Source organism: Pipistrellus kuhlii, unplaced genomic scaffold (genome assembly GCF_014108245.1).
Source record: "Pipistrellus kuhlii isolate mPipKuh1 unplaced genomic scaffold, mPipKuh1.p scaffold_m20_p_7, whole genome shotgun sequence".
Taxonomy (NCBI): domain Eukaryota; kingdom Metazoa; phylum Chordata; class Mammalia; order Chiroptera; family Vespertilionidae; genus Pipistrellus; species Pipistrellus kuhlii.
The window spans coordinates 42239439-42264505 of record NW_023425573.1 but is presented as its reverse complement, the minus strand read 5'-3'; the positions used below and the strand labels follow the sequence as shown (position 1 = coordinate 42264505).

The 25067-nt window shown below is 37.6% G+C and overlaps 1 protein-coding gene and 1 pseudogene across 2 annotated transcripts in view; both read left to right on the top strand.

Annotated features, from left to right (window-relative positions):
• Positions 1–25067, top strand: part of B3GALT1 (beta-1,3-galactosyltransferase 1) — a 473540-nt gene that overhangs the window by 141107 nt on the left and 307366 nt on the right. The gene's annotated exons all lie outside the window — the stretch shown is intronic.
• Positions 191–1403, top strand: LOC118709542 (annotated as a pseudogene).

The following is a 25067-nucleotide window of genomic DNA, read 5'->3' as shown; positions in this document are numbered from 1 at the left end:
CATTCAGACATACAGGTGTAAGAATTGTCCTTCCAGAACATTAAAGCACAGTACTTCTCAAACTTTAATAGGAAAATAATCAACCAACTATCTTGTTAAAATATAGATTTCAGTAGATCTTAGGACTGCTCTAAGAATCTGAATTTGTAGAAAGCTTCCAGCCAAGGCTACTGGTTCAATGAACCATACTTGGAGAACAAAATGTCTAGGGACTGGACCTCTGGTTTGCAAAAACAAAACCTCAACTTTGCTAATTTACCTAGAATTGATTATGAAAAGATGACACACAACAACCAAAGAGACAAGAGGCTGATGTGTAAGCCAAATTGCCAGTTTAATTATGGTTCTGGTTCTTAACTTTGAGTGCCACGAGAATCACTTACAGAACTACAGGGTTTAGCTTTTCTCCATACTATCCTGAGGGGACCATCCGGCATTGTTCTTGATTCCCATGTAACTTAAATGGAAACCTTCACAATGTCTGGAGCCCTTGATGTCCTGCAAATGAAGGAGGAGGAGCCCTCAAAGTCCTTGTCAGCAGAAACCCACTTAGGGGGCACCAACCTTGACTTCCAGATGAAACAGTACACCTATAAAAGGGAGAGTGATGGCATCTACATCAGAAATCTGAAGGGAACCTGGGAGAAGCATCTGCTGCTAGCTCTGCCATTGTTGCTATTGGGGACCCCACTGATGTCAGTGTCACATCCTCCAGGAATACTGGCCAGTGAGCTGTGCTGAAGCTGCTGCTGGCACCGGAACCACTCCTGCAGCTGGCTGCTTCACTCCTGGAACCATCACTAACCAGATCCAGGCAGCCTGCTGGGAGTCAAGACTTCTGATCCCAGAGCTGACCACCAGCTCTCATAGCATCTTATGTTAAGCTGCCTACCACAGCTCTGTGTCACACTGTGGACATTACCATCCCACACAACAGCAAGGAGGCTCACTCAGTGGGTCTGATGCGGTGGATACAGGCCTGGAAGCTCTGTGTGTGTGTGGCACCATCTCCCACAAACACCCATGGAAGATCATGCTCAGTTTCTATGTCTACAGAGATACAGAAGAGATTGGAAAGGAAGTGCAGGCTGCTGTTGAAAAGGCTGTGTGACCAAGGAAGAGTTTTAGGCTGTATGGACTGCTCTAGCTCCCCAGTTCACTGTTGCTCCGCCTGAGGTTGCAGGCTGGTCTGAAGGCTTGTAGGTGTCCTCTGCGCCCACTCAGCAGCTTCCTACCAAAGGCTGGAGTGCTCAGCCTGACCCTGAAGACTGTTCTGCAGCCCAACTGCTCAGGCCACTGAGTGGGTAGGAACAACCAGCTAGTGGTCTTAAGCTATTATTCCACAAACTTTTAAACAGAATGGAAGTAAGGTTGACAGAAAATAAACAGTTTCTTAAAAAGAAAAAGAAAAAAAGCATTTCAGGTCTTAGACCCAGTCCCATGGAATCATTATTTTAATTGGTCTGAAATGGTGTTAATATCTATACTCGTTCAAATTACTCCAGTGATTCTAATATGCAGTGATTCTATTAGAATCAGATATGATTCTAATATCTATACAAGTATAGATATTAAGAATAGCTGATTTACATAGACAATTATAATGCCAAGTAGATGAAGTACTAGTGTTAGTTGAATAACATTTTTTCTCCCCCTGAATTGATGTCTACATAAAGAGCTCATGTGAAGTTGATGGCTTACTTAGGGAATGTAGAATAACCGGGAAGGGGTTAAATAACCTACATTGTTGTCCTAATCAAGCCTAACAGGTACATATTCACCAGAGAATACATTTGCCAGGGAGGCAAGTATGTAGAGGGGCTCCTCATGGCCCTTCTACAGTTGATTCTGGTCTCCCATTTTCTACACTAAGGAAGACTACCACACCTCTGTTATTTTCTTTTATTCTTTAAAACAATGTCACCCAAAGAATTTCACTTTCTTTACTTACCTATGTTTACCTTCATCATCTATCTCCAGGTCCCTAAAGTTCTGTCTCCTTGATTGGAAGTAGGTGTCTCAGAATCTCTGCCATGGTTCACTTCATGGCTCAGGCCTTAGGGTGGATTTTCTTTATGTATATCTAGTATTTCCTGCTAGTTTCCTTCTTTTTAAGTTCCTTCCTTAGAATGTAAGCCTTATTTCCAAATTATAGGACAGCCCTGCTTATGTCATATTTTCTAAATTATTTGTTCAACATAATTAGATAAAATATATGAAATGCAATGCGTATGTTCTGCTAATTTTACACAAAGCTAATGCAAGAGCTTTTTTTGAAAAATATATTTATTATTATTATTTTTTTTTTACAGAGAGGAAGAAAAAGGGATAGAGAATTAGAAATATCAATGAGAGAGAAATATCAATCAGCTGCCTCCTGCACACCTCCTAATGGGGATGTGCCCACAACCAAGGTACATGCCCTTGCTCGGAATCGAGCCTGGGACCCTTGAGTCCACAGGCTGACACTCTATCCACTGAGCCAAACTGGTTAGGGCGCAAGAGCTTTAACATATACAAAACTAAAATAAGATTGGGTAGAGATATTTTGATGTAGGGTCATAGAACAATGCTCCTTTTTATCGTTTAGGAAAAAGTGCTTACATAAAATTGAAATGATATGTACAAAGGCAATTCTTACAAGGTACTTCAACTTGAAAATGGGACAAGTGCCAATGGCATGTTTAACTGACTTTCTGTTTTTAGATGGGGAAATAGTTGATCAAGAATTGTTCTTTTTTTTTTGGGGGGGGGGAGTAAACTTTTACAATCACAAACTCAATAGATATTTCAACACATATCATTTTGAGAACATATAAAAGAAAAAAGGTAGTAATCAGGATTTCTTAGTGAAGTTTTGTCAGGCTAATTGAATTTTCCTCTCTGTCAGAATGATAGCACTGATATATCAGTGGAAATATCAGCCGTAATTTACCTTGGCTTTTAATGAGCTTCAGTTCTACTTGTTTGGCATACAGATTACAGATGTTTGAAAAGTTGTCTAGACTTGAATCTTGTATGGTTAGTTTTATTCATCCACACCAGAGACTTATCCACAATTATCATATTTTTGTGCGTGTGCACTACATTTTTATTGGTAGCCATGTCTATGTTATATTTGTATATTCTTAATACACAATAGCACGTAAAATGGAGTTTTCAGAGGGGGTCTAGTAATAATTAATGTCGTTTTTAAACATTCGTTTAAAATCTTGCTTGGCGTTGACTTGTATTGACATAACCTTCAAACACGTGGTATCTACAGAACGTGTGAAGTGCAATTAACAAGTTTTGCTTGAAAAAGTTTGTGTTTGGTTTGGTTTTTGTTGCAATACCAGGGCTAAGAAGATGGCGGATGAAGAGCATATTCGGCACTGCATGCTTTACGAGTTCCAATTATTATAGGAAGAAAAGCAAGTGAGGCTGCAAAAAACATCTGTAGTGCTCTTGGTCAAGATGCAGTTAGCGCCAGAAAATGCCAGCATTGGTTTGAGAAATTTCGCGAGGGAAATTTTTTGTTAGATGACAAGAGTGGTCGAGGCCGTGTGTCCAATTTTGATCAAGAAGCTCTTCAAGCTCTTTTGGTGCAAAATCCTCAAATTACCCAACAAGAGCTTGCGACAACTTTACATTGTTCACAAAAAACAATTTCCAATCAATTGCGTGCACTTGGCAAAGTCCAAAAGTTTGGAAAATGGGTTCCTCATGAGTTGACTGACAACAACCGTAATCAAAGAGTCACAATTTGCAGTTCGCTCCTCTCTCGTCAAAACCGTTTGCCGTTTTTAGAGCAAATTGTTACCGGAGATGAAGAATGGGTGCTGTATGTTAATTTGAAAAGGCGGCCTCAATGGTTGGACAAAAATGAGGCTCCACAGCCCACGCCAAAACCTGACTTGCATGCGAAAAAAGTGATGTTGTGTGTTTGGTGGAATTTTAAAGGAATTCTTCATTATGAACTTTTACTATAACCAAACCATTACAAGTGCAGTGTATAGTGCCCAATTGGAAAGGTTAGCCCAAGCTTTAAGAGAAAAAGAACCCGCACTGATTAATCGGAAGGGCGTACGTAATTCTTCACCACGATAACACACGACCGCATACTGCAAGAATCACTGCTGAAAAACTGCGCCAGTTGGAATGGGAAGTTCTCCCTCAACCTGCATATTCTCCTGATATTGCCCCTTCCGATTACCATTTGTTTCGTTCTTTGCAAAAGTTTCTTCTTGGAAAAAAATTTAATAATGAAGAATGCCTCAAAAAATGCATTGACCGAATTTTTTGCATCAAAATCACAAGAATTTTACAACAGAGGGATTAAAATGCTTCCTGAGCGTTGGGCACAAGTAGTAGAAAACAACGGCAACTATATTGTTGATTAAATTTTGTTGTATTGTTTAAATAAATTTGATTTAAAAAAGTATTAGAAAACGACATTAAGTATTACTAGACCTAATATAATACAATAGGAATATTGTGTGGGTGCGTTTGTGTTAGTGTGGGTGCATGTGGGTGTGTGTGTGTGTGTGTGTGTGTGTGCGCGTGTGTGCGTGTGTAAACCACACAGAGCCAGCAGTCTGCAAGGGGAAGGTTAGCTTGGGTTGGAATGTCGGTACTGACTTGGATAAAACATAACATACAGCAATTTAGCTCAGAATGGATAGTGTATTAATCAGGTTTCTTGAGAGAATGGAACTAATAAATATACATGTGATGAAATAATGGCCTTGTTATTTTGCTGTCTTATCTTGAAGCCCACTAAAATCAGTAAAACTAAAATATACTGAGTGGCCAGATTATTATGATCTCTGAACACATAATAATCTGGCCACTCAGTGTATATCCTATATGATAAAAGGCTAATATGCAAATTGTCCCCTCGACCAGGAGTTTAACCAGCAACCAGCAGGCAGGCCGGCCAACAGTCCATGTCCCCTTCAGCTGGCCAGGCTGGCTAGACTACACCCATGCACGAATTCATGCACCAGGCCCCCCCCCCCCTCTCTCTCTCTATATATATATACACACACACACACACACACACACACACACACGCAAACACACACACATATTAAGAGATCATAATAATCTGGCTACTCGTGTATATGGATACTTGGAGGTGGATAAGGCCTGAAAATAGCCTGGAAAGTGGCAGATATTTAATATATGTATGTTAAATTGATCATTTTAGCATAATAAAGATATATTTTTATTAAGGAATTGGCTCCTGTGATGATTATGGAGGCTGAAAAGTTCCCTGGTCTGTTCTCTGCAAGCTGAAGATCCAGGGAAATTAGTGGTATAATTCAGTCCAGCACTGTGAAACTTTGATTCAAATGTATATATGCATGTATAAATATGTGTGTGCTACTAAGTTGCACACAAAATGCTTAACAACTATCGATAGATGTCTTGGAGTAAATTGCTCTAATTTATAGTTTGTCAAACTCCATGTTGTAAATGCTATACCTGTCTCTAGTCCCTAGCAGATGTCAAGCTATCAACGTAACTCTATTGAAGGTGGAGTTGGGTAGGATGCACAGTGTAACTGTGAATATGTAGTATATGAATAACCTTAAGGGCATAGAGTAAATATAGTAAAATAGTTAGAAATCGATATGATTATTACCTTTACTTTTAATAGAATGTATTTGATTTTAAGTTATATAATTTAATGTTTAATTATGGCCATTTTAAACCACTGTTTCACACCATTCCTGAAAATTAACAGTCAACTCTCCTGAGCTGTTATGAGACAGATTGAGCATACAATTGGACTGTGCAGAAAGTTAGAGAGCTACTGGTTAGCCATTCCCCATGCTGATAGCTGACTCAAAATGAATGAGAGAAAACGGCATATGTAATAAGCCTTTTCAAGATCTTTATTCTTTCTCTGGACTACCTACACTTTTCTATTAGAGAAACTCCATCCATTTCACTTTTCTGTAATTAAATTATTCCCTCCCTCAAAATTGGCAAATGTATCTATCTCTGTCTCTATATCCCTCTTTAATTGCATTTGGGCCCTGAAGGGAAGAGAGGAGTTGGAAACCATCTGATATCCAAAGGTTGGTGTAATTCTATGTCATTAACTTCAATAAGGAGAAAGGAATAATAATGACTTAATTGGCTTCCATTGGCTAGTTCATGTTCACCACAGTAAGCCTTTCTCATAAAAATCTTTATTTCACTATAGTATACTGTAAAAATAAATACAGATTTAACCCTTTCTGCCTACATATTCTCTCTTATATTCACTAAAGGATATCAAAGGAAGTAACTTATTCAGGGAACAAACTTTCAAATGTGACAACAGGATACGTGCCTTATAAATTTATTCTGTGACATCTTTTCTCAGAGCTTTGTAGCATGTTAATAAGTGAATATGGATTTATTTGTGAATGAATTCATTTTCCACTTAAGCTTATGGAGGACATTATAAGCCTTTCCCTCAAGGCACAATTTATGGCCTCTCTTCCTAATGACTTACTCTTGTGTATTTACTTTGTCTTTTCTGTACCTATTATGCTTATATTCTTTGTGGCAAAGCTAGAACTCTATTGTTCTCTCATTTCCACCTTAACTTCACTAAATTTTAATTTCCATGAGATTAAAATCTTTTACTTTATTTGTGTCCCAATAACCCTTATCAGCATTAGTAAGATAGTAGTATACAATGCTTGTTAAAGCTTTTTAGGAAGAAGTGTGAGGTTCTGTACGTGTGTCTACACAGTCAGCTCCTCCTAATAATATTAATAATGTATTAGTAGTATTACTTACTGCTTAGTAAGGCTAACCACTATATCTTGCATTGGTTATTCTTTTCATTCTCACCACAAACTCTAGGTAATATAATAGAAAAAGAATTGTCTCATGATCATGTAGTTTGACTGGCACCAGGAAATTTGTCTCTAGAATCAAGTCCTATAATTACTTACTCATCCACCTCACATACAGATATGATTAAGCTGTAGTACCATGTTTTAAATGTCTGCCAACAAAAATTTTTAACACTGACGGGTTTCAATGCTTTTAAGATTGGGTAAAAATGGACTTTGGAGTTTTGAAAGTTTTAAAGGTAACACAGGAAAAGAAACTAAAATGACAAGTGTAAGACCAAATATATGAGTAGCACTGAGAATAAACTCTGAGTAACATAGACATTTGATTTGCACTCCTTAGAAAGTGAGAAACAAGAAATACGGGGAAACCCATTGAAAATTTACTGTGAAGAAAGGAAGCATTTGTACGATCAGACTTTATGTTTTAGAACTACATTTGGCAAGGCCTGTCAAACTCAGAGGATCTGAACAAGGAAACAAGCCAAGCTTTGGGGTGAGCCATCCTTTTCAAAACCTCTACCTTACTCAGATCTGAGACACTTAATTGTTCCATCTCCAATCTTTAATATAATTTCTAAGAAAAGTCAAACTGAAAGAGAGGGGCTTTCTAGAACAGTTACCTTAAATGATTTATATGAGGAATTCATTACTAGGTACCAAGAGTCGTGTGTGTGTATGAGATCTTTCTATTTAAAATGATGACTTGGGGAAAAAAACCAACACAAATCATCAGATGGATGGAGAATCATATAATACTCCTATTGCAAAGCTTCAGCTATTTATTAAAGAAGATAAACTAAAAATAAAAATGCGAATTCTTGGCCTCAATAAAGTAATTCTGCTTTTCAGACAAGAATAAAATTTATACTATTTTGAATGGGCTTTTTTTTTTCTTCTTCTTTGTTAAGAAGGTAAAATTGTGGTCTCCTGGATTTTTTGTTTGTTTGTTTTTTGGTTTTTTTGGCTGTTTGAAAGTTTCATAGCATTCTAATTAAGAAGAAAAATATAATACATCCTATATCTAGGGAAAATTTTGAGTGCTAAATGTGGCCAGTCTTTATGTATTTAGTAGAATCAGAATTCACCCAATATAAGGAAGAATAAGGCAACACAAGATACTGGCTGTAAATACAGGTTATTGAAGTCAGATAATCTTAAATTTGAAACTCAGTTTTTCTAGTTAGTAGTCCAGTGACCCTAAAGTTACCTAATTTCCCTTAACCTCTGTCTTCAAATCTCTGGCATGGCTGCAAATGGAAATAATGACTCAAAGGATCATTGTGAGAAATAGATGATCTAATAGATAGATATGAGGTGCCTAAGGCAATAAATGGGAGTTACAATATTATAATATAAACTCAACTCTGCTTTTCATTCATGTATTATTTGATGCATAAGTGATCTCAAGAACATTTTTAAAAATTGTTTGGCATTGAGGCCCATTCTGCTCAATTCTTTATGTGTTGACATAAGTAACATACTGTTTTAAAGTATCCAAATAGTTTTTGAGAGGGAGACTCATGTAAACATAGACAGACAGAAAAAGACAGACCTTGGTTTTCCAGATGAGACATTCCCACAGTTATTTTGAGGTAACTGCTAATTGTTCTATTTTAGTCTTTTATATAAATCTAAGATTTTATTTTCATTCTGGAATGTGGAGAAGAAAGTATTTAAGAAACATTTAAGTATTAAATGGACAGCATTTAAAAGAAAAACAATCAGCTGATTGAATTTGAGTGTGTATTTTTGATATAGCTTAAAATATTTGTTCAAATTATATAAAGATATGTATATTCAAATGTATTTTAAAAAGAATTCCAGAAGTAAATGTACATTATTTTTAATTATCTAAAAAATGGTCCACTATTTGAGCTTGACTGTAAAACATAAAAATGCCAAGTGATAAAAGATAACTTCATATCACATAAAGGGAAAGTAGACAGTTTACTAGAGATGTGGCTGGTTTCTTTTTCCCTCCCTTCAATAAGGAGATTTCTTCCCATCTCCAAGGGCCTTTCTCACAGGGATCTCGGTGAAAGAAGAGTTCTGTGACATTGCCTGCAGGAATCATCTGCTGCTTCTAAGTCAGTCACAGGTTTTGCTTCAAGGCAAGAAAACACTTTGTTCCTTCAGAAAGCGTCACCCTCCTATAAATGCAACACCATCTCTTATAGTCAGATGGAAATATTTTAATGAATTTCTCGAGGAAGTGCTACTCATAGCCCAGTTTCATTAATATGTCCAGGCCAGGGAGCTGTAGAGTTTTATTTTTTTAAGGAAAGAAATAAGATGGTAAGAGATCAAAACGGGAAGCGATAAATGTGATAATGAAATATGAATATATCCAGACTATACACATGATATTTATGGATGTTTTAAGCAGGATGGTTTTGAAGGTCTTTTTTCTAAGAAAGCTATTAACTTGGTTTCAGTAAGCTGTGTACCTTATTGTATATTAGTAATAGTAACTACTAGCATGCTCCTTCATATGTAAAAGTGACACACTGTGCTGTAGCAGTAGACCTTTAGATGGAAGCAAACTCATCTACACTTTCCTGTAGTCAGTCTGATGACCAACAAAGATAGGAGACATTCACAATCTGGATATGAGAGGACGGAGTAGAAGGAAAGGGGGGTGTGCTTAGCAAGGAGAACAGCAGAGCTGACTGACCTCATTAATATCAAGCATCTTTATCCGAGCTAATCTATAATATTTGTTTCCCTGGCGAAAAGGAAAAGTACAGAAATCCAGGTATTCTCTTGGCTATTACTTAATGTAGGGCCCCCCCCTTGTCATTACTCTTGATAACTCATAAATAATCCTCAGCAGCTGAGTTATGAAATTACTTAGCAGAGCAAATAGTAAAGGACAGAAATGTCCAATTAAGATTCTCAAAAGAAGACTGCTGTATTTATTTGAATTCTTCTTACCATATATTTGTAAAACCCATATTATAAACTGTTGACTCTGTCTTGCTCTGTCAGTTAGAGTTTTGATATGATGACATATGACTGGCAGAGTTGCGTTCCATGTAGAGATGAGAGCAAAAGGCCATTCCATGGTAAAGATAATGAGGAGATTCATAAATCGGCTGTTAATTCAAAATGTCACTTTGTGTAGTACTTGTATTTTATTTGTCAAAAATACTTGTTTTTCACAACTGGAATGAAGCAATCAAATAAGCAAATTAATTCAACATACACTTCATAAACTTGATATAACATATATATATATATATATATATATATATATATATATATACACACACACACACACACACTAGTGTATATATACACTAGAGAATATAATATAAGATTAATTTATTCATTCACTCAAGAAACAGTAATTGTTTAACATGTGCCAAGCACTGTTTAAAGCATTGGTGCAAACCAAGACCCTACTTCATGGAGCTTATATTCCAGTGGAGGAAAATAGGTAATTAATAAATATCCACAAAACTATAATATGCTATTGAAGATAAATGCTTAGAAAATATACAAAGCATAATAAATGGATAGAAATAAATAGATAGTGATGACATTTATTCTTCAGTTGGAAATTCAAGGGCCATGAAACTGAAAGAGCATAGCTTTTTGGAATGATGTCAATCTTCATAAAATTCTATAGATGATTAATTTTTATAATCTAAAAGACCCTAATAGTATTGAAAACTACTTTATGGCTTTAGGGCTATGATAAATAATTTTCAATATAAATTACTTTGAGAGTGGACCATAAAATGTTTTTTTAATCAAATATAATAAAAAATAACAGGGACATGACAAGAAAAGAACATAGACTATTTCTCATTACATAAATGCAAAAATATTACCCAAAATACTAACAAACTAAATTCCATGATATATAAACAGGATAATATTTAATGATCTAGTTGGGTTTACTAGTATTTCAATGATGCATGATTTAAAAATTTAATCATTATAACTAACCATATTTGTAAAATAAAAGAAATGAGATGGTCATCTCAATAAATACAGAAAAGAAATTTGTTAAAATTCAACAGTTCTTCATAATTTATTAAAACTTCTAAACTAGTAATAAGAAAGATTTTCCCAATATGACAAGGTATTGCTGACATTATACTTAATAATGAAATGCTCACTACTTACCCCACAAGAACAGGAACAGGCAAGGATTCCAGTATAGCCACTTATATTCAACATTGTACTGGCGGACCTGCTAGTAAACAAAATGAAAAGAAAGAAATGCCAAGGGCTTAGAATAAAAGATGACAGGGTAATTATAAAGATAGGACAAAGTTATCTACAAAAGTTATTAGATTAACAAGTAAATTTAGCAAGTTCTCTGGACCTGAAGTCAATATTTAAAAAAAAAAATGCATTTCTAGGTAACATTGCAGTAGAATTGAAAAGATTGTCACTAAGATATAGATAGATAGAGAGATAGATAGAGAGATAGATAGATAGACAAAAAGGCATGTGACATGTACAAGAATTTTGTTATGAATTCAATTATGTTTCATTTGAAACAAACACTGAACTCCTAACCCCATTCAGTACTTCAGAATGTGTATTATTTTAAATAGGGTCATTGCACTGGTAACCCAGTTAGAGTGCTATCAGTAGGGTGGGCCCAGTCCCATATGACTGGTGTTCTTTTAAAAAGGGGAAACCTGGACCCACAGACAGACATGCACAGAGGGAAGATGATGTGAATGCGCACAGGGACAAGATGAACATGTAAATGGAGTGACAGAATGCCCAAGATTGCCCACAAACCACCTCAAGTGAGGAAGGATCCCCCGAGAGGTTTCAGAGTAGCTTGGCCCTACTGCTAGCCTTCAGAAGTGTGTGATAAATAATGTCTGTTCTAAGCCATCCAGTTTGGGGCACTAGGAAGGAAACAAATATTGATACAATTCCTATCAACATTATTTGTTCTATCTAATATTTGGATATCTAATAACCCACATATTCATCAATAGTAGCAAGGGCTTTTTTTTTTAATGTAGTATGTTCATATATTTAATTATATTCATGCATTGGAGTAGGAGTTAAATGAAGAGAGTACAGCCGCAAGTACTGATATAAAGAGAGAACTAATGGGTCGATAGATGTGATAGATCCATAAATAAAGTTAAAAATGGTTAAACTAACCTCATTATTCATTAGAAGGTTAGATTAATGATTACCTATTTGGAAGAAAGAGGCAAAGAGTGATTTGAGAAGATATACAAGATGGTCTTCTGTGGCACTACTATTCCTGAAATGGTGTGAAACACTCATTCTTTGGCTCAGAGAATTGTAGAAGCCAAATCTATAAGGTGAACTGTTTAGTGGTATCCTGAGAAACATAGTATTAGCATTAAAATTGTGTACTCTGAAGCCTGCCTATCAAAGTGTAAAAGCCCAACCTTACCACTTGCTGGTTAAATATCTTTTGGTAACTTATACCTGTATGCTTCAATTTATCATCAGTGAAATGGAGTAACATTATTTTAGGGGACTGTTATGAGAGTTAAATAATTTAATACTTTTAAAACAGAATGGTGGTTGAATATTTAACATGGTTTAGTATATATTTATTAAGTAAATATATACTTAATAAATATATACTAATGTGTGTGTGTGTGTATCCTATATAATAATAAATAGCTAATACTCAAATTGACTCTCACACCCTTGCACAAGATGGCCTCCCCAATGTGGTCAAACATGGCCATCGGGGAAGGGCAGTTAGGGGCTATCGGACCTATAGGGGAAGGCAGTTGGGGGGATCCAGGACCGCAGGGGAGGGCATTTAGGGGGGGTGGGCCTTCAGGGAAGGGCAGTTGGAGGGACCAGGCATGCAGGGGAGGGCAGTTGAGGGGGACTGGGCCTGCAGGGGATGGCAGTTGGGGGGTCCAGGCCTGCAAGGAAGGGCAGTTAGGGGTGACCAGGCTGGCAGGGGAGGGCAGTTTGGGGCAACAGGTCTGGCAGCAGAGAGCAGTTGGGAGCAATCTGGCCAGCAGGGTAGCAGTTAGGTGTCAATCAGGCTGGCAGGGGAGTGGTTAGGGGGAGATCAGGCTGGCAGGCAAGCAAGTGGTTAGGAGCCAGCAGTTCCAGATTATGAGAGGGATTGGGCCAAAACCAGCAGTCAGACATCCTCTGAAGGGTCCCAGATTGGAGAGACTGCAAGCTGGGCTAAGGGATGACTCCCCCCCATCCCCCCGCACAAATTTTATATACTGGGCCTGTAGTATATATATAAAAGCCTAATATGCTAAGTGTCCCTCTGACCATTTGACTGTTCAACCAGTTACTAAGACATGCACTGACCACCAGAGGGCAGGGGCTCCAACCAGTAGGTTAACTTGCTGCTGGGGTCCAGCTGATTGTGACTAGGTGAGATGGGCTGGACATGCCCTGGAGCCCTTCTATAGTCTCTTTCTGGACAGCCAAGCTACTGTGGTCCTCCTTGGCCAGCCCCAATGGCCCCGATTGGGACTGGGTGAGACAGCCCCAGTTGGTTCCAATTGTGAGTGGGCAAGATGGGCCAGACATGCCCTGGAGCCCTCCCGTGGTTCCTCCCTGGCCAGGGTGGAGTCCTGGATTGCAAGAGGACACAGGCCAGGCTGAGGGACTCTAGACCTCTAGTGTGTTTATATATAATATGCATTATGTACTTATTACATGTAGTATAATATATGTACTTATTACATATAGTATATATTTATTAGATAAATTATATATTGCGGAAAAAACAAAAAATATAATATATTGAGAAAAAATTTGAAACTATGGAATTTTAAGATTTCATATTTAGAATTAAAATAGTTTTTTCCATTTATACAGTCTGTACAAACTAGTAGGTAGTACATGGATGCATACACTAAAGCATTAAGCAGTACATGTGAACAGATGTGTTCATGATCACACATTCAGAATCTTAATAAAATGCATCTTAAATAATTCTTGTTATATTTAAAATGTGATCAAACAGACACTTGGAATTAGCATACTGTCAAACCATAGTTGTCTTTCTAGCAATATGAAACTATATTGAAAAGTAGTTTCTAATTATCATTCATATGTCCAGGTAACAATACATGATTTTAATATATATGATCATTAAAAATTCATGGCAGGTAAGGAAAACTATTAATATTGAAAAATTACTATATATATGTATATATATATATATCTTTATATCTATATATATAGATATAGATATGTATATATAGATATGTTCAAAACCTATGCAAATTAGTACCAAATTATATAAAATTATTTTTATAAAATTTGCAACAAAAGACTGCATTCCCACTGCATTGATTCTCAAGATTAAAATTGTTATTTTTATCCTGAACACTCATGAGTTCTAGGACCGTGGCCTCAGCAGGACATCTCACCAACTTCAAACCCAATGTCCCTACTTGATGTAGTTCTATCCCAAGGGAAATTACCTGGAGCCATTATTTCATACTACCAAAAAAGTTTGTAAAATTCACTGGCATTATCATCCCCAAGAATGGGCCCATTAATAATTTTCTGCTATCAAATGAATACAGAAAATGCTAAAAATTGGTTAATTTTTCTGAGCTCTGGCAATTAAAAATTAAGTAGAAATAGTAGTTCATATATGTTCTTTATTTTATTAAGGAATAGTTTTTAGTCTCAGCTTCCTATCTTTAAATTGTAATTAATCCTATCTGATAAAGAGGGAATACGCTAATTGACCATCATGCCCCCACAAAGATGGTGGTGCCCACAGCCAGAAGATGGCAGTGCCCAGTCCCCTCAGCCCCACTGAGGCAGAAGGTGCACAGCATGGCTGGGCCTATCCCCAAGTGGGTCCAGCCTCTCACATGCCTGCCTCTGGAATCCCCTCAGCCCCCAGCCACCCAAAATGGACCCAAGGCACAGACAAGCCTCAGATGGCAGCTGCCCAGTCACCCAGGGCTTCCCGAGGCTCAGATAACCGGGGCCAGCTGAGGCTTGTGCTGCCAGCAGTGGCAGCAGTAGAGGTGTGATGGGGCGTCGCCATCCCCTGATTGCCAGGTTGCCTGCCACCCCTGAAGGCTCCCAGACTGTGAGACGGGGCAGGCCGGGCTGAGGGATCCCCGTCCAGAGTTTTCATGCACCCAGCCTCTAGTATATAGATAGGTTTGTAATCTAATGTAGTTCTTGGAATTTTGTAAAGGTTTGGATTTTAAAGGATACAAAGTGATGCTATACTATTTTAATAACTATGTAATATCGATAGCTATTGGGTATTCTGTTTTCTTTTTGGTAAAATCAATATCTAAATTGTTGGGAACAGAAGGAGTTGGAGAGGAACTGGGTTACTGAGTCGAGGCTGAGCATGCCCCATAACCTCTACAGCCCACTCCTGCTCTCCTCACTGCACAATGTCATCGTCCATCCCTCCCATGTTCAAGACTTTACAGTTGTTGCTTAAGATTATATTCACCAGTCTTTCAGTTTTCCTTTGTGAGGTATAGAAAACCGGTTTCTGGGAGCTTCTTTATAGTTAAATAATTTTGAAAAGCACTAAAGAAATGTAAAATTAAAAATAAACTATGTGCCTACCTTTCCAGGCAGCTTGATCAATTTTGCGTACCTATTGTAAGGAAGCATTCAGAGCCTCGTCCTAAGGGTTCATTATTCTACACAGAAAATAGGCTCCTGGCTTTTGGCAGCTTGGTATTTTATTATCCTTCATATAGGTAGGAAAGAGCAGGCTGATTGAAGAGATTTATTATAATGTAGTTTCATCTCCTTGATCCTGTACAATGGGGAAAGTGAAGAAGAATCTGCTAAAAATAGATTAGAAGAATACCGGATAAACAAAATGAAGAGACCCTTTCTTGTTTAAGCTTCTTTTCTAAAAGAGCCGGTAGAAGCTGTTATTTCTGAACAGGACCTGCTAATTAATTAGCACATAATAAATATATGTGCATATTGAAAATAAAAACTGACATTTGGTTCATTTATGCCACATACGTAAATAGAACCAAGACTTGGTGGGAAGACACATTCCTATATATCAATTATTCTTTCCCAGATGTTTATTCCTTCAAAGTTAGCAGTAAGAGAAAAAAAAAATTAATATACTGAACTCTATCTCCTAAATTACTCCCCTTGAATTTGAAAGATGGGTTTTGGAGTTGAAAACATATGAGAACAGATGTAGGAACTGAGATTTTGGCAGCCTCCCTCAGAAACTAATGAGCTTTGGGGAAATCCAGCCGATACAGAGTTGGGTAGATTACTATCAAAACTGTAGGGCATCTTAACACCTACAGTGACCTGGCTTAAAGGTGGCACATGGAAACTGACCGGAGGTAACCTTTCCTGATTACTTATAGAACATTTTTATTAAACATTAAAAAACTATCCAGTGTAGTAGTATTCAATATATCAAGAACCAACTTTCCTATTAATACATTATATACACTATACATACTCCTTTTGAAGTAGGAGCCAAAGGTCACAGTGCTTTATTCTTGGTGGGCGCCTTACATGGCCCATTAGTCACCTTAACGCTATGGGTGGCCTTCCCTTCATGGTGTCAGGACTGTGGGTAATATCTAGTTCAAGGGCTCTCAGGGAGAGCCCAGGGTCCCCAGCAAGGTGTGAGGAGAGCAGAGGAAAGCATGAAACACTGTGGGGGGAGACTGGTAACAGACCATGAATGCTCAGGATTCTTTTACTCTGTAGTATGGGACTCCCTTTCTGTAATTAGTTCTCTAGTGGTTTTGCTGTTCACTTCCTTGCTTTGATTGGTTATATACTAACTAGCTAATTTCAGTGTGTTCAGTATTTCTGTCTGTGTTTTATATCTTTCAGTGTGTATCTTGCTGCATGTTTGACTCTGCTGTTCCCACATAGCTGGCTGTGGTTTAATAGGATATACAAATTAGCCGATCTTTATATGTTGATGCTGATAAGGTGCTGTCATGAGACTTCAAGCCAGAATTCATGCATATATATATATATATATATATATATATATATATATCGATATATATATTTCAGTTACTCAGTCCCATTATAGCAATGTGTGTGATAGGAAGGATGTGAAATAAAAGTAGAATTGGGAGATGGAAACAAAAATAAATAGGAACCCCTTTACCAACGTGGTAGCACCCAAGTATTTTGGATCTTTCCAAACCACCTCAGCATCCTCCCAAATTCTAGGTCTAATCCAATATTTCCTATAAAATCTAATCTCACTGTAGGCTCTACCCTTTAGCCTAATGGATCCAGCTGGATGACTTGTATCCTGCTAAACCTTCAGAAACTTCTTATGACACTGAAGGATAAAGCTAAACCTCTGATCATCATCTAAGAGGCCCTACACAAATTTACTCCTGTCCACCAAATGCTCACTGTTGTCTAGGAAACACTCAGAGATCTCTTCTCTTCTCTGAACTTTGTTTCAAAGCCTTTGCCTTGTTCTTCCCTCTGCTTTCTGTGCTCTCCCCCACTCTTCATTTTTATAACTGAAATACGGTCTTTATGTGGAGTAGAGCTGTTGGATGTGAAGTGAAGCATGGTTCAGAAAAAAGGCAATTACCTGCATTGATGATGGTATTTGAATTGTTTAGAAACTTTATGGCACCTTGTCATATCCATGAGGGAAAGGTCTAAAAGTCCTTTCTATTTTTTTTAATGAAAAAAGTAAAAGGATATTAAGTGATTTTTTATATGGAACATTAAAATTGCCAAAAGCATATTTGGCCTGAATTTGGCTAATCATATAATTAATTTTAGAAATCTTTATGGGGTACATTCTCTATTCAGAAATCTCTAGTGAGTTTTACTAAAAACCTTAAACACTATTTTCATAGGCTAATTATTCACAAGCTTAGTCTTGTGAATTCCTTCTTACAGTCAATAACTATATACTATATGCCAGTCACTCTATACAAATGATTATGTTGATTCTAAAGAAACATGACCAAAAAGAACACATTGGATAAAACCTGTAAAGATATTTAACTTTCAAACACAACCTGAGAATGTATCAGTTGCTCATTAGCATGCTAGGCACTACGAATGTAGAGCTCCTCATTCAAGAAGTTCACATTCCACTCCGCAGACCCAGGTGGCTTCAGCTAGGGCCAAGTTCTGGTCCCGGTTCTAGGCAGACAGCAACTATCAGAGACCACAGTAGGAGGAAGGAGATGTTGGACGCACTGGCCCTTTGCTACTCTACCTCAACCTTCTCTCAGCTCAAAATGAACCAGTGACACCATGGAAGATCAACAGTGAGTTACTCATCTCCTTCAGCTGAAGTTTGGGGAAGGCACTTGGTCCTGCTTCGAAATGGAAGGACTCTTACAGGCATTTTGAGAAGCATCTGTCAATTTGTTAATTTATGCTACATCAGACTGTGGAGCATATTAGATGGGCAAAAACTTAGATGATATTCCTGGAGAGATTTTGGTGGTCATAGGAGAAAAGGTGGTTCTTCTGGGAGAAACAGACTTGGGAAAGGAAAGTGGCACATGTCCACTGAAGAAATCTTAGAGGAACAGTGGGTAGAACAGCAGGTGTACTAGAAGCTGAGAAGTTGCAAGTTTAGATTCTTAAAGATCTAGGTCTCTCCATTCCCAAGCACATCGATAATCTCGATGACTATCAACTCTTTTGTTCAGGCATTATTGCTCTTGGAACCAGTGGCTGTCACTGGATGAAAGTGACATTCTGGTCACTTCAAACATTGGACTGGAGACCAGAGAATTTTGAAAAGTCATTTTTCTTTTGATTTTTTTTCCACAGATGCAACATGATATCATGTGGCTCTTTTTTCCTTTTTTAAGAAATATATTTTTATTGATTTCAGAAAGGAAAGGAAAGGGATAAAGAGACAGAAACATCTATGAGAGAGAATCATTGATTGACTGCCTCCTGCCCACCTTCTACTAGAGATCGAGCTGGCAACCCAGACATATACCCTGACAGGGAATCAAACCATGACTTCCTGGTTCATAGTTCAGTGCTGAACCACTGAGCCACACTGGCTAGGCTCTTTTTTTTCTTTTGTAATAACAAAATCATTGTCTAAAGAAAGAGTGGGATGGACACCTTTCAACATCACTATGGAGCCAACATCTACTTCTCTATACTGCTCTTCTCATCCCAAATAAGAGTTTACAGGGGACATTCTTCACTTGCTTGTGAATAAAATATGAATCTTAAAAAAAAAAAAGTTTGTGCCCTAACCGATTTGGCTTGGTAGATAGATTGTTGGCCTGCAGACTGAAAGGTCCCAGGTTCGATTCCAGTCAAGGGCATGCACCTTGGTTGTGTGCACATCCCCAGTAGGAGGTGTACAGGAGGTAGCTGATCAATGTTTTTCTCTTATCGATGTTTCTAGCTCTCTGCCCCTCTCTGTTCTTCTCTGTAAAATATCAATAAAAATATATTTTTTAAAAAGTTCACATCTTTTGACAGAAATAGACTTTAAAAAATCAATATATTATCAGAAATTCAATAAACATGGTAAATGTACAAAGGTTATAACATTAAAAAGGAAGCAGGAGTAATCAATAATATTGAGAGAGGTGGCAGTGTGCCATTTAGGGTGGTTTTCCTGGAGTCTCTAAGCATATTTGAGTTTTGAAAAGAAAAGGAGCGTATCATGAACATAGAGTTTTCTGACTTTACCTTCCACCTTGGGCCCAAGGTAGTTTGGTAGTTTTTTATTTCCTTTCCCTCCACTGGTGTCCTGGAAAGGTTTTGCCTTTGGCTGATCAGTGATTTAATTATATAAATAAGAGAAGGAAGAAGGGGAATTCTTGAGAGAACCAGGACTCAGACTCAGGGGGGGAAGTTTGTAGATAATTTAGAAAGAATATTGAGTAAGGGCTGCTGTTGTACATTAGGAAAATAAACACGTGAGAAGGGTGGGGACTTAAAAATTATTTCTCACTTTCCTGACTCAGTGCATAGAGTGTGGGCCTATGGACTGAAGAGTCCCGAGTTTGATTCTGGTCAAGAGCATGTACCTCCATTGCCCGCTCCTCACTGGCCCCACCCTGGTCAGGAAGCATGCAGGAGGCAACCAATCAATGTGTTTCTCTCCCATGTATATATCTCTCTGTCTTTCCCTCTCTCTTCCACTTCCTTTAAAAATCAGTGGAAAATATACTCAGATGAGGATTAAAAAAAAAAGGATTTCTCTTCTTAGACTATGATTCACCATTATGGATTTAATAATATTGCAGAGTAATGTACAGTAATGGATCCTCCACCCATTATTTTAAGGTCTGGGACTAAACCATATGGGACAGAAAAAAGTAAATAGATATTTACTGGGAAGACAAAGAGATATGCCAGTATACCTGTTGAGAAACTAAAAGAGACAGAGGTATAAATAAATTAAATAGTGCAGGGTTTTGAGCTGACTCTAAAATGTTTAGTACTGAATATTGTACAGAAGAAAAGGGAATGGACCAGAGAAATGAGTCTATGAAGCTATGTCTATGGGCTATACCACTGAAAAATTGAAACCTTCTAATCAATATGTTGGTTCATATTTCAATAGCTATTTTGATGTACTGTTTGCATTAGATTACCAAACTGGCCAGCTAATTGATTTGGTTTCTTATTGACACAACATGATTACTCATTGCCTACATAATGCAGTTGCCAGTAGAGAAATGCTGACAAGAAATTAGGCTAGATTGATCTGTCTAGAACATTTGTAATATCTTTGGCATCGACATCTGCCCTTCCCCTTGTCTTTCAATCTTTATCTTATAGTTATAGTCTAGCAAAATTGTGTTGATCTAAGCATCACTTAATATCTGCAAAACTGATTATATTGTTTCTGGGTTGTGTTGTCACTGCCTTATGGCCAAAGGTAGATTTCAGGTAAAGTTAATCCAATATAGGATTCAGGCCTCATAAAAGCTGGATCTATCTCTGCAGTTATCTAAGATACAAATTATGAGGCACAAGCTGAAATAGCTCTCAACAGTACTTTAATCAATTTTTGAAGCTACATCGTAAGTTCTTATTATTACTATTTGAAAGACTCCTAACATTTGATATGATTTTGACCCAGATGTTAAGAAGAGAATTACTCATTGGGTAGTTTGCTCTCCAAGAAGAGTACATAAATGTGATTGTAAAATTTTGGAATTGCCAATATATATATATATATCTTGGGCTTCTATCTATCTATATAGATAGATAGATAGATAGATAGATAGAAGCCCAAGCAATCAGAATTGCCGGAATGACCTGAATGACCAGTCACTATGATGTCCACTGACCACCAGGGGGCAGACACTGCTCAGCTGACTGATGGACGCCAGACACAGGGCTCATGGCTGGCCTCTGCAGCCCAGCAACTGCAGTGGAGTGGCAGTGAGCCTACCAAGTGGTGGCAGTGGCAGGTGCAGTAGGGCTGGGATGAGCAGGAGTGGCAGGCAGGAGCAACAGGCAGTGTTGGTCTGCTGGTTTCAGCCCAATCCCCACAGGCCATGCTGAGGGACCCCACAGGTGCATGAATCCATGCACCAGGCCTCTAGTTCAGATATAATTACTGGATGATTGAAATGTTATTGCCTCATAACAAATAAATATATATGCTATGTGTTGTAAATATTACATCAGACTTTATATATCTCCTTACTAAACAACTCTATTATTTTGCAAGGGCTGCCATAGTAAAATATTTCAAATTGATTGACTCAAACAACAGAAATTTATTATATCGTAGTTCTGGGGACTAGAAGTCTGAGATGGAGGAGGCAGGGTTGGTTCCTTCTGAGTGCTGTCGAGAAGAATCTGTTCCATGCCTGCCTTCTAGCTTCTGGGGGTTTGCTGGCATCACTGTTGCTCCTTGGCCACATCACTAATGTCTGTCATCCTCTTCACACGGTGTTCTCCCTGGGCATGTGTCCAGATGATCCTGTTTGACAAGGATCCCCATCGTATTGGATTGGGGACCCACCCCACTGCTTTGTGGCCTCCTCTTAATAATTATATGAACATCCATACTTCTAAGAAAGGTCACATTCTGAAGTACTGGCAGTTAGGACTTCAACATATACATTTTGGGGAACATAATTCCAGCCATAACAACTCACGGTAGCAAATGGTTGAGAAAGGACATTACGATATTAATGCAATTGCCTTGCTTCTGTTGTGGACAAAGCTTAGAATTCAAGTTAGCAGCTCTAGGTATTTATCTTTAGTAAGTACAGCCAGAGTTAGGACAGCCAGAAGTATTGAGCACATTTTAGTGTCAGTGAACATAGTTATAAGTACTTGTTCTTTTTATGCTCTGGAGTTCAGAAAATTTTATATCTTGCCCACTGGTTGTGGCCTCAGTCATATTTCAATTCTGGGGCTCACAGCTTTACTCAAAGAACTGATGTTGGCAGATACAAAACATAATGCTTCGTGTCCTATTAAACCCTGACAGCTCTGGAGCTTTTCCTTTAAGGGGGAAATATTATTGGCAGTTTTGAGATTCTGTCAACTGTTTTAGGGTCTCAGTATCTCAATAAAACATTCTATACAAAGGTTCACTCCCTCATTTAAAAATATAGGTACCGCCGAAACTGGTTTGGCTCACTGGATAGAGCATCGGCCTGCGGACTGAAAGATCCCAGGTTCGATTCCCGTCAAGGGCATGTACCTTGGTTGCAGGCACATCCCCAGTAGACGCTGTGTAAGAGGCAGCTTATCAATGATTCTCACTCATCGATGTTTCTAACTCTCTATCCCTCTCTCTTCCTCTCTTTAAAAAATCAATAAAATATATATTTTATATATATATATATATATATATATATATATATATCCCCCCATTCAAAACAAAAATCCCTTTATACCTTTCACTAAGATAAACTGGGTTCCTTAAATATTTAAGCGAACTTAAGCAATTTACTTCATCATCTACAATCCATATTTAATTTTAATTGTTAAAATTAAATAATTTAATCATTAAAAAGGAAATTAAGGAAGAAGAGGCAAAAAAGAAAGAGAAAGATAATAAATAAGGATGACCAATGTGTAAAAAAAAAAAAAAGGAAAGACTTTCTTCTGAACTTTTGAAAGCCTTTCCTAAGTCAGTGTTGTAGTTTTGTAAATAATTCTGTCTGCAGAAGATGAAAGGAGCAGATTGGCCAATTACTTCCAAACTGCTTGATCACATCCATGTTTCCATGAATTATTCAAGCTTTAAGAGTCATCAAAGCATCCTAATGCACAACTCAAAAGAAAGAGCAAAAGCTAAGACATTGGCAAGTGCTTGTTATGTTTAAGATATCTCCTACTTATGAACATATGTGCTTTTCAATGTTGGGCTGATTTAAGCCTTGTAATGTGGGAAGGAGGCTGACAGTCTATTGGAGAAGGGGAAAGAAAAACATAAATTAAAGGTACTAAAAAGTCATGTCAGCTAGGAGAGCCAGAGGTGCCAGATGAAATGACATGCTTGGTGTTAAGTGACCCATTCTCAGGTTGTCTCTATTGTGCCCTAACTAGGCTCAGTCAAGAAGTGATTGACCATATACAATAATAGTACTTGAGTCTTTAAGCAAAAACTAGCTACAAGAACAGTGTGAGGATCATAAGAATGAAATGAGATGATTAGACAAGAAAAAGAGGAAGGATGATGCAGTGAGATATAATAATGTGGAAAGAGTTCCTCAGAAACAGTTTTACAAAGTCTGTAACATATTACTTTAGTTTTATCCCAATTGTAAGTTATCAGACCATTTTATGGGCACTATAATATCAGTGGAAGTGAATGTCTAACAAAATAATAGAGTGCATTACCAATTCTTTGATGAGCACTGCAGAGAAACAATTAGACCCATTTGTCAATGTACCCTGGTGTCTAATAATCTTAAGAAATGGATGGCTATGGATGGAAATGATTCAACATTTTAAGGATATTTATCCTCATATACATTCTATCGAATTAACATTTTTTCCTTCACTCATGCCTTTACAATAAACTGACTGGAAAGCCAAGAGTAAAACCACATTTTGTATGAAGGAGTAAAAAATACTAACAATGTCTGAATGGCATTTGAAAGGTCTATTTATTGTTTGAAACTATTGATATTTTGATATATTTTGGGTATTATGTAAGTTGGCCCAGAATATTAAAATATGATATTATATGCAGAAGAGATCTTCAAAATAAGAAAATCTGCTAATAAAAATAACTTAAAGGCCTGAGTTAATAGCACTCATACACCATCATAAAGGATTCCTTTACAATGGATACATTTAGCAAGCTCTTTAAAAGCATAGTTTTAGATATTGTTTATAGTACCTTATTTATGCAGAGGGCTTTGCTTCACCAATTTTAACTTCAACATTCATTGACTGATCTTCTGTTTCTAATCCTTTATAATCCTGAGCACCTCTACTCTTTACCTTTTAACTCATTTAATTGTTAAAAAGGGTAAGGACAAAAAGCTGAAGGGAAGAGAGGAAAGCAAGAGGGTTTTTTCTGGTTGACCCTTGAACAACATGGGTTTGATCTGTGCCAGTCCACTTATACATGGGTTTGTTTCCCCCCCCCCCCCAATAAATACCTGTCCTGTTTTTGACCCAAGGTTGGGAGTATATAGATGCTAAGGGCCACCGATATGCATTGATCTGCACTGTTTTGTCTAGGGGATTTGAGTATCCACAGATTTTGTTATCCAGAGGGCGTTCTGGAATCAATTTCTCTGCAGATAGCAAGGGAAAACTTAAGTTTTGGGGAAGTCAAAACTTATGCACAGCCCTGACCAGTGTGACTCATTTGGTTGCATGATTTCCCATGCACCTAGAGGTTGCAGGTTTGATTCATGGTTGGGGCACATATCTGGGTTGCTGGCTCCATCCCTAGTAGGGGGCATGCAGGAGGCAGCTGATCAATGTTTCTCTCTCCCTCTCCTTTCATTACTTCTAAAGTTAATAAAAACATATATTAAAAATGTTTTAATGTTATACATGGATTTTTGAGTGGAGGGTGCACCCTTAATCTCCCCACCCCACTTTGTTCAAGGGTCAACTGTGCTAGTTTGCTCTGTCTCTTCCTTCATTTGGTAACTAGAGGGCTGAACCAGGTGATGTATGAAGTCCTCCTCCTCAGATCTAAAATGCTGTGATGCTCAGTGAGGCACTAAAATAAAAACTGCAGAAGACAAGTAAGAGCAAATGGTAGTGTGGGCTTTCCAAAATTGCTATAAATATTGAAAACCAACTTTTTAATATTAAGATTCATTATTG